General features: G+C 40.8%; 1 protein-coding gene across 3 annotated transcripts in view; it reads left to right on the plus strand.

The window, feature by feature from the left end:
* The window catches only part of MFAP3L (microfibril associated protein 3 like), a 190,748-nt gene that overhangs the window by 104,117 nt on the left and 68,447 nt on the right, over positions 1 to 18,184 (plus strand). The window contains exon 5 of one of the 3 annotated variants that reach the window (XR_014826568.1): positions 672 to 833. The exons of the other annotated variants lie outside the window; for them this stretch is intronic. The gene's annotated coding sequence lies outside the window, so the exon portion shown is untranslated. The remainder of the gene's footprint in view (positions 1 to 671; positions 834 to 18,184) is intronic. 3 annotated transcript variants of the gene reach the window in all.

Genomic DNA, 18,184 nt, shown 5'->3' on the forward strand with positions numbered 1-18,184 from the left:
ACTGTACAGCATGGGGACCAAGTTACATGTATACATTTTTTTCCTCCCTTTGTTCTATTGCAATATAAGTATCTAGACATAGTTCTCAATGCTACACAGCAGGATCTCATTGTAAATCCGTTCCAAGAGCAATAGTTTGCATCCGATAACCCCACGCTCCCTATCCCTCCCACTCCCTCCCTCTCCCCCCAGGCAGCCACAAGTCTATTCTCCAAGTCCATGATTTTCTTTTCTGTGGAAATGTTCATTTGTGCTGTATATTAGATTTCAGTTATAAGTGATATAATATGGTATTTGTCTTTCTCTTTCTGACTCATTTCACTCAGTATGAGAGTCTCTAGTTCCATCCATGTTGCTGCAAATGGCATTATGTTGTTCTTTTTATGACTGAGTAGTATTCCATTGTGTATATATACCACATCTTCCTAATCCAATCATCTGTTGATGACATTTGGGTTGTTTCCATGTCTTGGCTATTGTGAATAGTGCTGCAATGAACATGAGGGTGCATGCGAGAACACAAACTCCAAATCCCAAGACTGAAATGAGCGCCTTTGCAAGAGCATGGCTGTCCCCGGGGAATTTGCAGCAGGATTCTCAGGCTGAGCTCCGGGTGGACCGGGTTCTCCGTCATCTTGTTTACTGTGTTCGTACATCTTCTTACCCTGCAGCTGACTGTTGTCCTCCAGGCTCTGCGACTCCCAGCTCCTGCACAGCTGGATAGACTGTCCACTGTACGGTGGGACATCTCGGGGAGGGAGCTTGGATCTGGAAACCCAGTGAAGGCCTCTGAAGCAGTACGGTTTCTGAAGGAGAGCACAGTTGCTCCACAGGTATTTTATTCTAAGATTAGACCCTGATTTTAGCCACTCTGTCCACTCTGCTGGTAGAGATGCTGGGCCATCCTGCCCGGTGGCCTCCCTAGCAGAATTGTTTCTCAGCAGAAAGAACAGGAATTGTGCTTGACAGATAATTAAGAAAATTGACAGGAAATAGCATTTGGCCTCTTTGAAGGTGAACTGCAGTTTGTAAGAGACCATCTAAATCTCATTTCCCGAGACCCCAGATGGCAAAGCTCTGAGTAGCATAGCTCTGTGCACTAGGCTTGTATTAAATTAATCTTTGTCTACCTCTTGCTGTCCTTTACATTTTAACTTTAAGTTGGAAGGAAAAAATCTTTGCAGGACCCAACCACAGGCCTCCTGGGTCACTGCCGATCACAAGAGGGGTGCAGTGAAGGGCTCAGACCCCTTGGAACTGAAGCTAGATGACACCATCCAAGAATGAGGTGACTCCAGTTCTGAGGGAGCAGGGGTGGTTTTGTGCAGTTGGGTGGGGGAAAGTACCTCACTCTCCCATGAGTGGAGAGACATGCCCAGTGCTTAGTCTCTGTGGGGCTACAAGGACCAGGGCTCAGATCTTCTGGAAAGGCATCGACTTCAAACCTCCCACTGGGTCCAGGCTCCAGGGGAAGGACACACCTTGATGTCCCGTCTCCCCTCCACAGACACAACCCAGCTCTCCCTTCTGTGAGGGCCTGCTCTCCACCCACAAAAAAATGGCTGTTTGCCCCAAGCAAGGCCCAGGAGAGACTCAGGCTTGGGGTCCTGCAGCACCCACGACAGAGACCCACTCTGCCACCTTCCTGTGCTCAGGTCTGCAAAGCCAGTCACGGAGGGTTACTGCTATTACTCCCAAGACCTTTGGGTGCTATTTCCTAGCAAGGAAGAGCAGGAAAACTAACATCTCATCCTTTTCTCTGTCCACTCTAGCAATTGTATGCAAAACACAGAAAGTCAGCACTGTGCACCTAACCTAGGAGAAATTACCTGTTGTTTCCAGGAGGCAGTCGCATGTTACAGAGGGTGTGCTTTAGAAAGTCACATTTTTTTCAGAGTTCCCATTGTGGCTCAGCGGGTTAAGAACCTGACTAGTATCCATGAGGACACCAGTTCAATCTCTGGCCTCACTCAGTGGGTTAAAGATTTGGCGTTGCTGTTAACTGTGGTGTAGTTTGCAGACACGGCTCTGGCGTTGCTGTGGCTGTGGTATAGGCCAGCAGCTACAGCTCTGATTCCACCACTAGCCTGGAAACTTCCATATACTGGGAGTGCAGCTGTAAAAAGAAAAAAGAAAATCACACTTTTCTGCCCTGCAATGGCTGTGGTGATATCAGCAGGATTTGGGAGGTGGCCTTCCAAGTTGTCTCATGTACCTCACCCTTTTGGAGCAGCAGTAGGACCACAGCGTTCCATTTTAATGTTCTGACAGTGCGAGCCATCCATTATTGCCTCTCCCGTCATTCCCTGGAGAAGATGAAGGAGTTGGGGCACTGGGGCTCAGGTGCCTGCAGGGACCACCTACCCCTAAACCCTGGGTCCTCTCAGAAAAGCAGGTAGGGCTGCAGGAACCTGGAGCCCTTCCTCCCTGCCCCGCCCCACAGAAGGTCTGCATCACATTGCATGACTACATACGTGGTCCATGCATATTTCTTGGATGTCTCAGCGAGAACCATTTACTCTTATGGTTTTCAGTGTGGGAAAGGCACAAATACAGCTCTTATGACTCCAAGGAATCTAAGAACAGGAGTCCAGCTTTTTAGAAATTCTGATAGTCATTAGGGCAGTTGCTTTGTTTTGATGGTGCTTATTTTTTGGGGTGGGGGGGAGTTTGGGCTATTTGGGAAATGTCCATGATTTTCAGCCTGCTGTTTATTTTAGCCCAACTAACATTGCTGCAGACTCAAGAAAAATGGACACCTTCTATGGTGTCACAACATAGGATGAAAAAAGAGCACCATGGTGCCAAGAATCAACATGATGGCTTTTAAAATTTAGACTACCAAGCAAGGACCATTAGCTTAAGTGTCATTTTTTTCTGATGTCAGAATTTCAATGTGTCATTAATTCAATAAGCATCTCTTAGCACAGTCAAATAAGAGTTGAATCTGAATTAACATTGCCTCATAACTCTGTGATTTCCTTTGCCAACAAAATTGGTAGCTAATGTAAATACAATACTATGAATTGGCAGGTATATGTTCCCATAAAACTTATTCCAAGAACACTTTTTTTAAAGTTTTTACCTTGCTGGGCAGGTAGCTGGGGTGGGAGTGAATGGTGCATTCAAAGCCCGAAGAGCTAAAATCTCTGAACCAACAACATTCTTGCCACATATAGTTCACTCTTATTACAACTTATTTTGCAAAGAAATATCATCTTGTGAAGCTACAGCTGAGTGCCAGAAACACATTTTGACTGTACATCTGGTTTGGTGTCACAAACTGAACAGCAGAAAAACAAGAGTAAATTCAGCAAATGTTCTACTTGCTAACATAACTGCTTCACACCACCTTTGAGATTATTGGAAATTACATGCTGCAAGACTCCATCTGTAATTTCAAAAGAAGTATCCCAGGCATGTTTTTGACAACAGCCCAACATCACTGGAATAAATACATAAATTTCCAGAGTGAGCCCTGATTTGGATGGATGGATAAATCCCAGGGTCATTGTTTTAAACTAACAGCCTCGTGTGCAGCCACTATGGAGAATAGTATGGAAGTTCCTTTAAAAAACTAAAAATTGTGGTACTATATGATCTAGTAATCCTACTCCTGAGCGTATATCAAGAAAAGATGAAGAGTCTAATTCAAAAACATACATATATCCCAGTGTTCATTGCCGCACTATTTACAACAGCCAAGACATGGAAACAACCTAAATGTCCATCAATAGAGGAATGGATAAAGACATATATACAATGGAATATTACTCAGCCATGAAAAAGAATGGAATGATGCCATTTGCAGCAACATGCTTGGACATAGAGATTATCATAATAAGTGAAGTAAGCCAGACAGAGAAAGACAAATATCATGGTATCACTGATATGTGGAATCTAAAAAAAAAGAAAAAAGGTATAAATGAGCTTATTTACAAAACAGAAATAGACTCACAGATATAGAAAACAAACTTATGATTACCAAAGGGAAAAGTAGGGGAGGGATAAATTAGGAGTTTGGGAATAACATATGCATACTACTATATCTAAAACAGATAATCAACAATGATAATATTACACCTATTTTTATGATTAATTATTTGATTACTTTTTATCTTTCCAACTAGAATACAATCTCTGTGATTTTTTTCTTTGCCGTATTATCCAGGTGTTAACACTGGCTCAGAGAAATGCTCAACATTTTTTTTTCATTAATGAAGAAATGATGAGAGGAATGAGAGATAAGGAGACAGACCAGGCTTGAAAACTTAGTACTAAAAAGTTGTACTTTATTTGAGCCCATCAGCTGGGCAAGGCAGTAAGAGTCAAGAAGAATGCTAACATAAAACCCAAAAGCTGTTGGAGGGTGGCTGTAAGGAACAGAGCAAAGGGTTGGGACATAGCATCAAAGCAAGGAAGGAAGCCATGTCCCTGCTTAGAACTGCTTATTTAAATTCCATGTATCCGTCAGGATGGGCTGGTTTAGGCTGAGCTAACAGACTGCCCACATCTCAGTATCTTAGACAAGAAAGGCTTATTTCCCATTCCCAATTCCTGACCCATGCAAGGCCATTTCTCTGCCCTCACCCAGGCACCCCCTACCACCCTGGCACCCTTTCCAGGAATGCTCCTAGTAATGGTGCCAGAAGGAAGGGAGCTCTGGGGGGGGGGGGGGTCTCGCATCACTGATAAAATGCTCCGGCTTAACCATGACATGTGTCATTATCATTTCTGCTTCCAACTCATTGTCCACAAGCAGGCACATAGGACCACAGCATCACAAGAGCCCCGGGAAACATGATTCTAGCCCAAGCCTAGAGGACGAGAGCTGGGGATGCTGTGAATCATATTGGTAACTACTACTGACTTTGTCATTTCTTGCCCAGCAACCTCCATGACAACTTGGTTTTATAGTGAACCAATTGCAAATGATGAGAATTTTACAGAAATTCATCATAAAGTCATTGTTTGTATTTACCCAAAAGCACAAGAATTTTCCTCTCTTTCTTCAGTTTCTTCAGTGAGACCCCCTAATCATTCCAGAAAGATTCAATTACAGAAAAGTAAAGCATAACTCAGAATTTGTTTGAATTCCTTTTTGTCTTTATTTATAGTCATCCCTGCATGCATTCAACAAAATTACAGCACACCTGCCCTGAACCAATAGAAAAAGCACCCTCATTGCAAAACCTTAGTCATAACAGCTTGTCACCTCAACTCTGGTCCTTTAAAGAAGACTAAGTTGTGGTAAAGCAAAAACATCAATGTGGGGATCCAAGTTTCCCGTCTTAACCACATGTTCCAGACAAATAGCTGAAGAAAGTGGCCTAAATTTTAATATTAGATTTCTGCAGGGAACTTCCATTGCCATAGTCTGGTTATATTGGTCAAAGCAAATCATATTAACTAAATCCCTAACAAAAACAGATCCATTTACAATATTATCTTGATACCTGTTGAGTCATGTTCAGAGAAACAACAAAAGACGCATTCAGTACTCTCTGGCTGTGACCAGGCAGTAAAGAGAAATAAGAATTGGATCATATTTCAGATAATTTAAATAATGTGAAACGGAGAGTGGCAGTTCTACCTAATACTCTAGACATGTTCTGAACTTGACAGAGTCAGCTGAACCTTTTCAGCTCTCGCTGCACCAGGGCTCCCTTAACTTCACTCAGTATATGAATTTGCCCTCTCAGAAATGTGAGATTGTGTGTGTGTGTGTGTGTGTGTGTGTGTGTGTGTTTGTGTGTGTGTGTGTGTGTGTGTGTGTGCGCGCAGTTACTTTACTCCTCACCAAGGCCTTGAGGTAGACCAGAAGAATGGAGGAAGTTGTAGGAGGTTGGAAAGTTAAATAGAGGAAAGAGAATTGATCCCATGGAAAATCTTTTTTTTTTTTTTTTTTTTTTTTTTTTTTTTCCTTTTTACCACAGCACATGGAAGTTCCCAAGCTAGGGATCAAATTGGGGCTGCAACTGCCAGCCACAGCCATAGCCAGATCTTAGCCTCATCTATAACCTAAACCGCAGCTCACACCAATGCCAAATTCTTAACCCAATGAGCGAGGCCAGGGATCAACCCTGTGTCCTCATAGAGACAACGTCAGGTTCTTAAACTGCTGAACCACAACAAGAACAGGAACGGAAAATCTTTTGGAAATCCTAGAATGAGGAAAAGCAGCTTCTGCTATTTTATGTTTTTCTCCCTTCACTCAACCCCTCCTATGTACCAGGCACTATTGTAGAGTCAAAGACACACAGTGAATAAAATAGAGAAGGTCTCTGCCCTCGTGGAGTTTATATTCTGGCGAAAGGGGGAAAACAATCAGCACAATATAAATAAAGATGAGAATATCAGATCATGACAGACACTGAGAAGAATATACAACAGGATAATAAATGTGATCAAGAATGACGATGATTAATAGCACTGGAGATGGTGGAGGAGGAAGACTTGTGAGCTCACTGCCAACCGTGGACACTACAAAACCACAACCACACACAGAACAACCTGAAGGCCAGGTGAACAGCTCTACCACTGTTGCAGAAACCGTGGCAGTGGAAAGAGACAAATGGCAGTCAGAGATGCCGAATAGCTAGGTTTATCCAGCACCTGTGCAGGTTCAGAGGCGTATCTCCAGAGTCTGAGCACCAGGTCTTTGTTCTGGGTACCTTTTATGCAATACAGACTTCCGGTCTTGTTTTTTCCGTGCAAGCACCCCTGGCCCACCCCTTTCCTGGAGCAGACAGAGTTCCTGCCTAAGAAGCTGAGCAAACAAGATTACAAAAGCAAAGCTGATAAACAATGTTTGGAGCAGGGTTAATAGGGCTGCTAGCAAGGACATAAGGTACATAGTTGCTACAAGATTACAAGAAGAGTAATATGTGGGAAGCAAAGCTGTTGTCAGGCAAGCTGCTGTCAGGTGTGCTGCTGCCTCTCCAGCCTTGGGGTTGTTTCTGTAGTTAAAACTTACTTCACTACAACCAAGTATATAAAGAGAAAACCACCAAGCCAGGTGGGAGGGGCAGATGTGAGCCAGGCAGGACCTACCTCCCCAGGTGATCCGAAACGGGAGGGGATGTCACACCTTGGACTCCTCCTTAGAGGAAGGGATTCCAGGCCACACTGAACACCCCAGCCCTGGGAAGACGAGCCCCATAACTGGCTTTGAAAACCAAGTATGGGAGCTCCCACTGAGGCTCAGCAGTAACGGACCCAACAAATTAGTATCCATGAGGACACAGGTTCAATCCCTGGCCCCCACTCAGTGGGGTAAGGATCCATCATTGCTGTGAGCTACAGTGTAGGTCATAGATGTGGCTCAGATCCCACCTTGCTGTGGCTGCGGTGTAGGCCGGCCACTGCAGCTCCAATCCTACCCCTAGCCACTTCTATATGCCACAGGTGCAGCCCTAAAAAGAAAGAAAGAGAGAAAGAAAAAAGAAAACTAAGTATGGATCAAGTAAAGGCCTTCATTAAACACAGCAAAGTCAGCGATGTTTATAGGACTTGCCTAAATCAAATGAGATGGACATATTCATATAGGGAAGAGACAAAAATATCCCAAACTAATGCAGAAGGAAAGCAGAAGTTACTATATCAATGTCTGGTACACTTCAAAAAGAATTAACTGGATTAAAGGAAAGTTAAGAGTTAACAACCTACAAAGTATATGTCATAAACACATTTGCACCAAGTGACAACTGCATTGAATTGAAAAGCTGGTAGACTAGTGAATGACACATCCACCATTGTATTTGGAGATTCTAACACACCTTTCTCAGAATTTGAGCACTTTGAAAATACACACACAAATAAGGAAATAGAAGCTATGAACAATTTAGCTGTCATTTTTTACTCAAAGCTATTTATGGAGATTTTCATCAGCACACATATGTTTTTTTCAATTAATTATGTAATATTATAAAAGTTAATTTTGTATGAAGCCATGAAGATTATCACAAAACTATTTTTAAATATTGTATAAAACCAGAATGAAACAAAGTAGAAATAAACGTAATGACAAAGTCAGGATCATAAGCCCCAGGAAAGTAAAGTAACTATATTTTAAATCTAGAGAATGTGACAGTGTTCAGTATTGGTAATGACAAGATAAAGCAATAGAATAGACCAGAAAGTCATGATATCTATCAAAATAAAAATGAGAATAAAAAGCAGTATTTCAAATCAATTGAGGCAAAAAGATTCCTTGAATCATGTTTCACAGTTTGTTATAGCCGTCTTGGGGGAAGAATTGAGTCCTTTCTTATCCTTTACTTCAAAATAAATCCCAAACAGACCATCAATTCAAACACCAAAAAAATGAAATGATAAAAGAGGGAAAATATGGCACTTTTAAAAATAATCGGAATGAAGGCTTTCCTAAGCAAAGCATAAAACATAGGATAAAATTGATAAAATTGATTTAAAATTGTAGGTTTGTGTAGGAAAAAAGCAATAAACAAAGTAAAATGTAAAACCAGGGGAAATATTTGTCACACATAATGGAAAGAGTTAATTTCCTTACTATGTGAAAATCTCTTCAAAATCTGTGACTATGATGAACAAACTAACCAAAAATGTTACATTAAGGATGAAATCAGCTCACAATAAAGCAAATACTATTGCCAAGATGCTCAAAATCGCCTACAATTATAAACCAAAAGTAGCAGAATCTAAAACAGACCAATAGAACAGACAATCCTTAGTAAGTCTGACGAGGTAAAACACAAATACATAACATACAAGTTTTGTGCAGGAATTTTCCAATTCTCTTTATGTTCTCAATACCCAAATTTGACAGATGGCTCAAAAAAACAAACAAAGCACACACCAGTCTCACTTATGAGTATAAAGATTAAAATACTAAACAAAATCAGAAGTATACTTTTAAAAACACACTAACACCAGTTAGGGTTCATTGAAGAAATGCAATAATGGTTTATTGTTGGGAAAGCCACAAAGTTCATGACTGAATTCACAATCAAAGCATAAACAGTGAAAAGAGATTTGATATGATTTAGTATCCGTTATGGATTTTTTTAATTATTATTATTGTCTTTTTTGGCCACCCTGTGTGTATGGAGTTGCTGGGCCAGGGATCAGATTCAAGCCACAGCTATGGCCACACCAGATCCTTAACCCACTGTGCCAGGCTGGGGATCAAACCTGTATTGTTGCACCACAGCAGGAACTCCCCCATTACTGATTTTTTTGGGGGGGGCACCCCGTGGCATATAGAGTTACTGGGCTAGGGATCAGATTTGGATCTATGCCGTTGTGGCAGTGCCAGATCCATCAACCCACTGTGTGGGGCTGGGGATCAAAACTTCGTCCCAGAGTTTCAGAGACAACGAATCCCATTGTACCACAGCAGGAATTCCTGATTTTTTTTCTTTTTTTAATCTTAACAAATTAAGAAAAGGAAGCACCCTATCTTGGTAAAAGTAGCAAATGTTTTAATGAATAGTGAGACACCAAAGTAATTTTCTTCCAAAGCAGGAACAAAACGGGAAGATCTCTGTCACCCTCTGCCCAATAATTCTTGTTACCTGGACTCTTAGCCTGCTTGTTTCTGCCTTTGGTAATAACCACTGGTTCCCGTTCATGGAGTCATCTTACTGGGTCTTTTCTTGATTGTATGCTGGTTATTTTACTTGAAAAATCATTTGCAGGAATAATTTCTCTTCTACTCTCAAAGAGAATGTTTACCGAATTGCTTTTGCCAAGCACCCGAGGCACTGGTGTTCTGGGTCACCTCAGCCCACGTAAGGCTTAGCATTTTGCTGGCCCAGAGATTGCTGGAAACTGGGTCAGAATCCACAGAGGGATGGGATTCTATCTGATTCTCTTCACCAGGCCAGGGTCTGGAAGAGCCAGGCCAGTGAAGGCTGGCTTGCTAAGCACCCAACCTTGGCAGGGCCTGGATTACAGCCTCTGCCCCAGGGGCTCCTGGAGCAGAGCCCCACATAGCTGTCTCTCCCTGATCCCAGAACACTCCCAGACTCCGGGTTCCTAATACTTTGCCATCTCCTGAGCTGTTGGAAGGTTTCTGGATGTTTTTACACTTTACGCAGATTTGGGATGGGGACAGGGGGTCTTCAGAAAGAGAGAGGGTGGATCTGATGACTTAGTCTGAAACTCCCAGACTCAGAAGTCTTTTTTTGTTTGTTTTTTTTGTTTTAGTCTACCCTCAGAGGTTTTTTTGTTTGTTTGTTTGTTTGTTTGTTTTTTGAGCTAAAGTAATCAAGTATGTCCAGCTTGTCTCCTAGTGCTGTGCTTTGGGTCATTGTGTTGAAACAGTGGTCACTGGTCATTTGTTTCCAGTTTTACTGAGTGTAACGGACTTGCAGCCCTGAGTAAATTACATAATAACTTGACATAAATTGAGAAGCCATTCCCACAGTAGCTTTAGTTGCTTCCATTGTATCACATAGATTAAAAAATGTCTTTTCCCTCCTAACCAGGACTCTAAGGAGCTCCTCTCTTAACAGTTTTCAAACATGCCACAGGGCTGTGCATCACATCCCAAGAACTTACTTCTGACTTTTTGTACCTTTTGACCTTTTGACCACCTTCCTCTAATCCCCACCCCCCCGCCACGCCCCACAACTTCTGGTAACTGCTAATCTGATCCCTTTTTTGATTAGTTTGCATTTGTTTTTTTAGATTCCACATATAGGTGAGACCACACAGTACTTGTCTTTCTCTGTCTGACTTTTGCACTTCGCATAATGCCCTTAAGGTCCACAGAAGCAGAGGTCTTACTTATCATCTTTTAAGATTTTTCTGAAGTTCTGACCAATGAAATAAGAAGACAACAAAAGATTGTAGAAAATGAAAATATTTGTGTTTGAAAAACAGGAAAAAAAAGTCTATTAAGCATAATAAAAGCACAGAGGTATAAGATACAATTTTTTAATCACTTGGTTTTCTACTGAAAATCAATTAACAGAAAATATGATGAAAACCCTAGAACAAAAAAATCACTAGTATAAATATTATGGTGTTTTTTTTAATATGTCAGCTTGGGAAAATAAATATTCCCAGTATTATCATTTTGCTATACAGCAGAAACTGACAGAACATTGTAAATCAACTAGACTTTAATTTAAATTTTTTTAAATATCCCCAGTATTAAATAAAATACTAATTTGAAGGCATTTGTAAACATGTGGAAAATCATGTATTCATTATTCAGTTAATTTTAAAATAAGGGAGATTATTTTAAGTAATCCAGGTGGGCCTCATTCAGTCTGTTTGAAGCCTTAAAATAAAGGGGTTCCCATTGTGATTCAGTGGGTTAAGGACCTGACATAGTGTGCATGAGGAGACAGGTTCAATCCCTGACAGTGCTCACTGGGTTAAGAATCTGGCATTGCCACAAGTTGCAGCGTGGGTCACAGGTGTGGCTCAGATCTGCTATTGCCCTGGATGTGGTGTAAACAGCAGCAGCAGCAGCTCTGATTTGATCCCTAGCAAAAAAGAAAAAAAAAAAAAAAGCACTGAGGCTTCCCAGGAGGAGGAGGAATTCCACCTGTGTTCCAGCTGTAGCAGTACCCACAGCCCAGGAGACCTTCCTCCTGCCCTTCTTGACAGCCTTACAGATTTGGGCTGGCCTCTGTAATCCCACTAACCAATTTTTTATAACACATCCTTTAACATATACCTCCTACCAGCTCTGCGTCTCTGGTTGAACACTAGCTGATATGATAGGTAATAAATATAACAATAAGTCGTTTGAGGCCTTCATGAAGAAGACTGTCAAATTTGGTTGAAGGACAGAAAAGTAGATAAGAGACTGCACAAAGTTCTGCACTGAAAATTTAAAATGCTACAAAAAAATGAATGCAATTAAAAGTAAAATCCTAGCAAGACTTTTTTGGGGGGGAGAATTTGATAAGTTTCTGCTAAATAAAAAAGACAAATCATGGTGGTGGGAAGAAAATAACCTACCAAATAGTAAAGCATGCCACAAAGCTACAATAGCTTTATGTTTTTCTTAAAAAAATTTTTTTTTGTTAAAGTGTATTTGAGTTCAATGTTGTGCTAATTTCTGCTGTACAGAAAAGTGACCCAGTTATACACATATATACATTCTTTTTTTATATTCTTTTCTATCATGGTCTATCCCAGGAAATTGGATATAGTTCCCTGTACTGTACAGTAGGACCCCATTGCTTATCCATTCTAAATGTAATGGTTTGCATCTACTAACCCCAAACTCCCAGTCCATCCCACTCTCTCCCCCCACCCCTTGACAACCACAAGTCTGTTCTCCAAGTCCATGAGTTTGTTTCTTTTCTGTAGATAGGTTCGTTTGTGCCATATTTTACATTCCACATATAGGTGATTTCATATGGTATGTCTTTTTCTTTCTGACTTGCTCCACTTAGTATGAGAATCTCTAGTTCCATCCATGTTGCTACAAATGGCATTATTTTGTTCTTTTTACGGCTGAGTAGCATTCCATTATGTATATGTACCACATCTTCTTAATCCATTCCTCTGTCAGTGGACATTTAGCTTGTTTCCATGTCTTGGCTATTGTGAATAGTGCTGCAATGAACGTAGGGGTGCACGTATCTTTTTTAATTGTAGTTTTGTCAAGATATATGCCCAGAAATGGGATTGCTGATAGTTCTATATTCAGTTTTCTGAGGTGCCTCCATACTGTTTCCCATAGTGGTTGTACAGCAATTTACATTTCCACTTACAATGAAGGAGGGTTCCCTTTTCTCCATACCCTCTCCAGCATTTGTTATTGGTAGACTTTTTGATGGTGGCCCTTCTGACTGGTGTGAGGTGGTACCTCATTGTAATTTTAATTTGCATTTCTCTAATTGTTAGTGATGTCGAGCATCTTTTCACGTGCCTACTGGCCATCTGTATGTTTTCTTTGGAGAAATAATGTATTTAGGTCTTCTGCCCATTTTTTGATTCGGTTGTTTTCTTTGTTGTTAAGTTATATGAGCTCTTTGTGTATTTTGAAGATTAGGCCTCTGTCAGTTGAATTGTTTGCCAATATTTTCTCCCATTCCATAGGCAGTCTTTTTGGGTTTTTTGTTTGTTTGATGTCGGTTTTTTATGGTTTCCTTTACTGTGGTGGGGGGGGGGGGGCAGAAAGCAGGAGGCATAACTCACTCAGACTTCAGATAAAGCTACAAAGCTACAGTAATCAAAACAATGTGGTGATGGTACAAAAACAGGCATATTGATCAGTAAGTAGAACATAATAGAGAGCCCAGAAATAAACCTACACACCCACAGTCAATTAATCTTCAACAAAGGAGGCAAGAATATATAATAAAGAAAAGATAGTCTCTTCAGCAAGTGGTGCTTGGAAAATTGGACAGCTGCATATGAATCAATGAAACTAGAACACACCATCTCACCATGCACAAAAATAAAGTTAAAATGACTTAAAGACTTAAATATAAGACATGACATCCTAAAACTCCTAGAAGAGGACATTGGGCAAAACATTCTCTGACATAAATCATACCAGTGTTTTCCTAGGTCAGTCTCCCAAAGCAATAGAAATAAAAACAAACAAACAAAAAAATTGGGCCTAATCAAACTTACAATAGCTTTAAAAATGTGAAGTTAGCAGAAGAAGCAGCAAACAAATCAAAGAAACAGAACAAGGAGCTCAGAAACAGATACACGTGGAAATGGGAATTTAATGCACGAAAAGTGTGATATTCAAATCACTATGGGGGAGTTCCCATTGTGGCTGAGTAGTAAGGAGCCCAGCTAGTATCCATGAGGACTTGGGTTCAATCCCTGGCCCAGCTCAGTGGATTAAGAATCTGGCATGGTGTAGGTTGCAGACCCAGCCTGGATCTGGCGTTGCTGTGGCTGTGGCATTGGCCAGCAACTGTAGCTCCAAAAAGACTCCTAGCCTGGCCTGGGAATTTCCATATGCTGCAGGTGCAGCCCTAAAAAGCAAAAAAAAAAAAAAAAAGAGAGAGTGAGAGATCAGTATGCGAATGATGGATACCAGTTATCTTTTGTTTAGAAACACACTACCCAAAAATGCTAGATTAAAAGATGAACCATTTACTTAGTTCACAATTCGGTGGTTTGGCAATTTGGGCAGGAGCGAGCTGGGTGATTCTTTCAGTCTGGGTTTGCTCCTGGGTCTGTGGTCAGCTAGAGCTGACAGGCTTTGAATGATCTCACTCATGTGACTCAAGAGTCACTGGGAGGGGAGTTTCTGTCTCGGTGCAGCCAAAACAAATCCCACTAGGAATCATGAGGTTTCAGCTTTGATCCCTGGCCTTGCTCAGTGGGTTAAGGATCCAGCATTGCCACAGATCTGGTGTTGCTGTGGCTGTGGCGTAGGCCAGCAGCTGCAGCTTCAATTCGACCCCTAGCCTGGGGAACCTCCATGTGCCTCAGGTTCGGCCCTAAAAAGCAAAAAAATAGAGTCACTGGCAGGAACAGGGGAGACTGGGCCATGCATCCCATCATCTAGCAAGCCCGTCCTGCAAGTTCCAGGAGCAGCAAGCGGGTGCACCTTGATGCTCAAGCACTTTTTAAATCTCTGCTTGCATCATGTTTGCTATTGTCCTGTTGGCCAGAGCAAGTCAGATACCCAAGAGTCAGTGGAGGAGGAGGCACTAACGGAGAGCTTGGACACAGGAAGGAGGGAGCACACTCATGCATTGCTATAATCGATCTAGCATCATGAATTATTCAATAAATGATGCTGGGAAAACTGAACCATTTGGGCAGAAAGTAGGCTATATTCCTATACTACACCAAAATAAATCCCAGATATATTAAAAATTGAATGTAAAGATTGCCATATTTTGGCACAAATGAACCTATCTACAAAACAGAAATAGACTCACAAATATAGAGAACAGACTTGTAGTTTCCAGGCGGGAGGGTGAGTGGGGAGGGAAAGATTAGGAGTTTGGGGTTAGCAGATGCAAACTAGTATATACAGATAGAATGGATAAACAGCAAGGTCCTACTGTATAGCACAGGGAACTCTACTTAATATCCTGTGATAAACCATAATGGAAGATAATATAAGAAAGGAAATGTATATACATATATGTATGACTGGGTCATTTTGCTATACAGCAGAAATTGGCATGACATTGTAAATCAAATATACTTTAATAAAAAAATCTAAAAATTTTTTATAAAGATTTCCATATTTAATTAATTAATTTATTTATTGTCTTTTTGCCTTTTCTAGGGCCACTCCCTCAGCATAGGGAGCTTCCCAGGCTAGGGGTCTAATCGAACCTGTAGTCGCCGGCCTACGCCACAGCCACAGCAACTCCGGATCCAAGCTGCATCTGCAACACACACCACAGCTCACAGCAACACTGGATCCTTAAAACACTGAGCAAGGCCAGGGATCAAACCTGCAACCTCATGGTTCTTAGTCAGATTCCTTAACCACTGAGCCACCACAGGAACTCCAAGATTTCCATATTTTAATAACAAAGTTAACAATCAACAATGTGGAAAGAATAGTGGCAACAGATAAGGTAATGATTTAAGAGCCATAATATGCAAAGAGATCTTAGAAATAAATAAGATAATGGCATACACCTCCATTAGAACAGTGAGAAAAAATATAGACAATTCATACAACTGCAAATAGACATTACTCAAAAGAAATACACCCAACATCAGTAATAGTCAAAGAAATACAAATGAAAACAAAACTGAGTTATCAATTTTTGCCATTTTGACAAAATTTAATGGTTAATATCAAGTGCTAAAGAGTGTGTGGGAATAGATATCCTTACATCATGTTAGAATACTGGCACAAAATTTCTAGAGGGCAAATTAGCACTACATATCAAGTTTGTTAATTTGCATACCCTTTGATCCGTAAATTCAATTCCTGGGAATTCATCCAAAGGATAAGGGCAAAAGAAAAAAAGATAAAATATATATATATAAATTAATATTTATGACACTCTTTTTTTAAAAAAGCTAAGAATCAGAAACAACCAACTTTTCTCTCAGTTGGAATAAATCATGATGTTTACATACAATGGATTACTATGCAGAATTTAAATGCATAAAATAGATATTTAGGAGTTTCCATTGTGAATCAGAAGTAACCAACCCAACTAGTACCCATGAGGATATGTTCGGATCCCAAGTTGCTGTGGCTATGGTGGAGGCTGGCAGCTACAGCTCTAATTTGACCCCTAGCTGGGAAATTCCATATGCCATGGGTGCAACCCTAAAAAGACAAAAAAAAAAAAAAGATATTTCTATATTGCTACAGAAGCATGTCTATGATAGATTATCAAAAAATATATGTAAATAAAAGAAAATATGACCCCACATAAAGTGTACCTTTTTTTCATTTGCATAAAAATTATGGAAGAATATTTACCAGATTTCAGAGTTTTTTTTGATTTTCTGCATTGTGTACACAATTTTTTTACAGTAATGAGCTGACAACAAAATTTCTCTTTTTTCTTTTGCTGTGGAATTAGTAATATTATTCTACTTTAAAAAATATCGCCTCAAATTGGCAGAACACTGTGGATCACTACCATTTAATTTTTTTTAAATGTTTTTTAATCACCTCAAAGGATTATTTGACAAGAAATGTTTTTATGCTACAGCCTCCTGGTGATTTTCAACATTGTAGTGAGAAGTTTGTGAGCTCCAACTTTAGTATAATCATGGGTTAATGCAAATGCCTCTTCTGGTAACAAGAAAGAAGATGAATGTTTGAAGGTCTCGAAAAAGAGACGTCCTTAAAAGGAAGGGATGTAAAGTGTGTCTAAATCAACATCCCTGTAGACGCCCTTGGCTCCTGGAGCAGAAGTCATAAGTGGTCCTGAAATGAAATGCAGGTGGTTACGATGAAGGCTGTGAGGAAGGGACATTAGGAACCAGTCTTTAGTGCATCTGTGTTCTGTAAATCTCGTGGCATCTTTGAACCTCACAGGTCCATCCATCTCTATATAGTTCAAGCCAATTAATAGTTATATATGTGAGCTAAGTGAAAATCTATGGTCCTAACTCCTTAAAGCCATTCTGCACATCCATTAATGGCAGAGCTGACCTGAACACTTGATGTGTTCAGGAATCACCCTCTTTCCAGGAACTCATGGGAAAAGTGAGGGTTTTCTCTAATGGCTCAGGCACGGACCCATGCCGACTGGATTGTGAAGTCATCCACTGCCATGAAGAAATAAAAACCTCGTAAGTCAACAAAGGGCCAAAGGCAGTGACATTTATTAAATATGAGAGAGATTTATGGATGAGGCGGGTGTGGCTGCATGGAAAACAGGACGAGCTGATCCAGACCCAAAGTGGCTATTTCATTGTGAAGACACATTGTATTTCCTTGCGTGCCTTTCTCATCTCTCGTCCAAGAAGGACGCTGTTCATCGGGGAGCCGACCTCACCTTTAAGGCCTTCACAGAGGAGGTGTGTAGTGAAAAAAGCACAGATTTGGGAATCCACACCCCAATATCCTCTTTTGAAATAGGAGCTAAGAATTACCCAATTGATAGGATGCACAAGGGTCAGGTGAGACAATATGGGTAGAGTCCAGAGTGTCATCAATATTTGGTGGCTGTTTCCCTTCCCTTCCTTCCTTGGGAAAGTGCCCCGTGTGAGAAGCTGGGACAGCTGGAGCATGGCAAATCCCCATTGATCTTAATACCGGGATCCCATTTATGCAGCTTACATTCTCAAGGGCTTTTTAAGCAGTCAAATCCACTTGATTGCCTATATGGACTTGCATTCATATGCAACTGTAAAGACTTTGCTTTCTAAGAGTCACTAATCCTTATTTTATACTTGTGATGTTTCAAACCAAGGTGCAACATTGGGATTCCCTATTGAATTGTGTCCTGTTGACCACACCCTTTGGATCTGTCCAGTCACCTAATTTAAGCCTGCCTTCCTAGATTGGCACCACCCATGAGAACCAGCACCTTCCCTGGAGAAGTTCAAAATCAAATGAGTTAGAGTGGTAAAGCACGCTTGTTAATGCCCCATCCTTGGAGATTTACAGCACACGCTCCCACCCCAAAAAGAAACCTAGTTAACTGTGTTTAACCTTGTGTTTCCCCAATTTTCTAGACCACAGAACACACCTTAGGAAATTTCCGTATTGGAAAGAAATTGAGATACTATGTAGCCATTCAAAAGAGTGCAGTAAATCTCTTCAAACTGA

The sequence above is a fragment of the Sus scrofa genome, chromosome 14 (assembly GCF_054392235.1).
Source record: "Sus scrofa isolate SSC_HxYL_T2T_F1_AM1 chromosome 14, Sscrofa_HxYL_maternal_Yorkshire_Landrace_v2.0, whole genome shotgun sequence".
Lineage (NCBI taxonomy): Eukaryota > Metazoa > Chordata > Mammalia > Artiodactyla > Suidae > Sus > Sus scrofa.